Source organism: Schistocerca americana, chromosome 2 (assembly GCF_021461395.2).
Source record: "Schistocerca americana isolate TAMUIC-IGC-003095 chromosome 2, iqSchAmer2.1, whole genome shotgun sequence".
NCBI lineage: Eukaryota > Metazoa > Arthropoda > Insecta > Orthoptera > Acrididae > Schistocerca > Schistocerca americana.
The window spans coordinates 177,628,024-177,631,152 of NC_060120.1; positions in this window are offsets into that span (position 1 = coordinate 177,628,024).

A 3,129-nucleotide genomic window follows, 5' to 3' on the forward strand; every position below is an offset into this window, starting at 1 on the left:
TTGCAGCATAAACCTGACAACAATTTATTGCGCATAACTTGATGATTTAGCTTTGCACCTAATTATATCTTCACTATGTGTCAATCCAGTAAGCTACCAACTGCAATACAAATGCTATTTTTATGTCTGTTAGTATCCACACTATATTCACAGTAAAATAATCAGATAAAGAGCTACTATTGAATGACGTAACAAGTATTGCTTTAATTTTCAGTTGCGCCATGAGAGCAACTCACAATTCAGTGGACTTTGAATTTATCTAGCAGGTTGCTTAGAAATGAAATTAAATGAAATGATCGTGCGGCATTGTTGGCTGGGAGACCCCATGTGGGGTGTTCGGTCGCCAAAATTGCAAGTCCTTTTTAGCTGACGCCACTTTGGCAACTTGAGAATCAATGATGGTGAAATGATGATGAAAGACACACAATACCCAGTCATCACGAGGCAGAGAAAATCCCTGACCCCACCAGGAATCAAACCCGGGACCCCGTGCATGGGAAGTGAGAACGCTACCGCTAGACCACGAGCTGCGGACAGGTTGCTTAGAGAGGCATTGGGACAGAGACCTTGGTATCTGCCCAGATGTCCATAAAGTACAATGCAATTCCAACATTAAAGTATTAGGATGTGGAACAGCTAGTTATTGTGTGATAGTATCCACACTACATTGACAGTAAAATAATCAGACACAGTGCTACTATTGGCTGACTTTACAAGAATTGCTTAAATTTTCAGTTGCACTGTCGGAGCAACTCACAATCTTATGCAGCAGGTTGCCAAGGGGGACCTTGGCACTGTGACCTTGGTATCTGATCAGATGTCCATAAGGTAAAATGCTGTTCCAACTTTTACAGTATTCAGGTTGTCCACACTCTGGGGCAGCTGGGAAATTCGGGAAAAAACCGAGAATTATTTCATCTGGGAGAAAACAGGGAGAAACCCAGGAATTTTTTAGAATTCTAGGAATTTTTCATTGTTTTAGTTTTCAGTTAAATTTTTGTAGTTTTGACTGGTAATAACTGATACTCTAACAAAGAATTTTACTTTAGCCCACTACTTCAGAATAATATTGCAGTGATGAAACATAAGAGAAGGAAAGAAAACCGAAATGAACTTGAGTTACAAAGGAAATGTGCCATCTATGTCAACAAAACAAAGTGCACATACAATGTGTGTGTGTGTGTGTGTGTGTGTGTGTGTGTGTGAGGGAGAGCAAGAGGGATACTGCATGTGTGCCTGCTGCAGTGCGATTAATTCAATGTGTGTCTATGAGCTGATCTAGGAACCTATAGATTTCAATCCAAATGCAATTTTTATGTCTCCTAGTATCCACACTATATTGACAGTAAAATAATCAGACACAGAACTACTATTGCCTGACATTACAAGATTTGTTGTAATTTTGAGTTGCTCTATGGGAGCAAATCTAGGGTTGCCACAGGTTCTGGAAATCAGGGAATTTCAAATACATCAGGGAAATATCAGAGAAATTTGGAACAAAAAAAAAAAAAAAAAAAAAAAAAAAAACCTAGAAAAATCTCGATTTTGTCTTGGTAGATGAATTGGTTTGTTTACTGTGGTGTCATGCATTATTGCTGGCTGGGTGCAGCTGGGTACATGCAAGTCTTCCCTACTCCATCATTACTACTGCCTTTCCCCTTCCTACCACTCACCTCAGCTTGCAGTCAGTGCTGGCATCACTTCCTGTCATTAGCCTAGCAGCTGCCAATGGAAGGGCATGAGGAGTGGATTGTTTGTATCAGATTCTCAGAGACCGTAGATGCAGTGGCCTTAGACAGTGGTCACATGTTCATGTGTTGTGTGTGATTGATCGTGTGAATGTGCGTGTGCTCTCATTTTCTGACAAAAGTTATGGGTGAAAATTTAGTTGTGAGAGGATGATTACCTTTTCAATATATCTGTCTGTGGCTCAGCAATTATCTTTATGGTGAGTTGCTGCCTGCCTGTAGCTTTTCTACATGTCAGTCTGTGGCTCAGCAATCATCTTTATCGTTAGTTGCTATCTATCCTCATTAATATTCATTCTCAGAGTATTTCAACAAGTTATCTGTTGCATGGATTGATCACTGCGGTCTCATTTCATCAACATGCTATTTGTAGCTCATAGTAGCTTGCCACACTAGTGGATAACCACAATGTGCCAAAACCGCAGGCTGTTTCTGCAGTTATCTGTATTGGATAGGGCCTGCTGATTGGTTCCCACTAATGTGCAAGCCCAGCCAGTCAGATCTAGTCTCACTGATCTGCCCACAGTATGGGTCTGTTTTTGTGTGGTGTAATGCAGTGGATTTCCTTGGTTTACCAATGGACTCAGGACAGTAGTGGTCCTCAGCAGTCCAGAGGCCATGGGCAATGGATTTCAGGACTTTTGACTGTCTTACTGCAAGTGTGTTGTGCAATGTGGTGTTTTACAGACATGTTATTTGTTGTATTGCATTTTGGCATTTCAAAAGTCATGTGTATGTTAGAAGGCATGGATGGTATAAAGAAGAAAATGGTGTCAGTTGCTGGCGGTTTGTACATTATGACTCATATATTTCTCAAAAGAAAAATTACACAATACCTGTAAAAAAAATAGATATAACACAGTGGGTAATAACTGACAATAACGAATATACACTCCTGGAAATTGAAATAAGAACACCGTGAATTCATTGTCCCAGGAAGGGGAAACTTTATTGACACATTCCTGGGGTCAGATACATCACATGATCACACTGACAGAACCACAGGCACATAGACACAGGCAACAGAGCATGCACAATGTCGGCACTAGTACAGTGTATATCCACCTTTCGCAGCAATGCAGGCTGCTATTCTCCCATGGAGACGATCGTAGAGATGCTGGATGTAGTCCTGTGGAACGGCTTGCCATGCCATTTCCACCTGGCGCCTCAGTTGGACCAGCGTTCGCGCTGGACGTGCAGACCGCGTGAGACGACGCTTCATCCAGTCCCAAACATGCTCAATGGGGGACAGATCTGGAGATCTTGCTGGCCAGGGTAGTTGACTTACACCTTCTAGAGCACGTCGAGTGGCACGGGATACATGCGGACGTGCATTGTCCTGTTGGAACAGCAAGTTCCCTTGCCGGTCTAGGAATGGAAG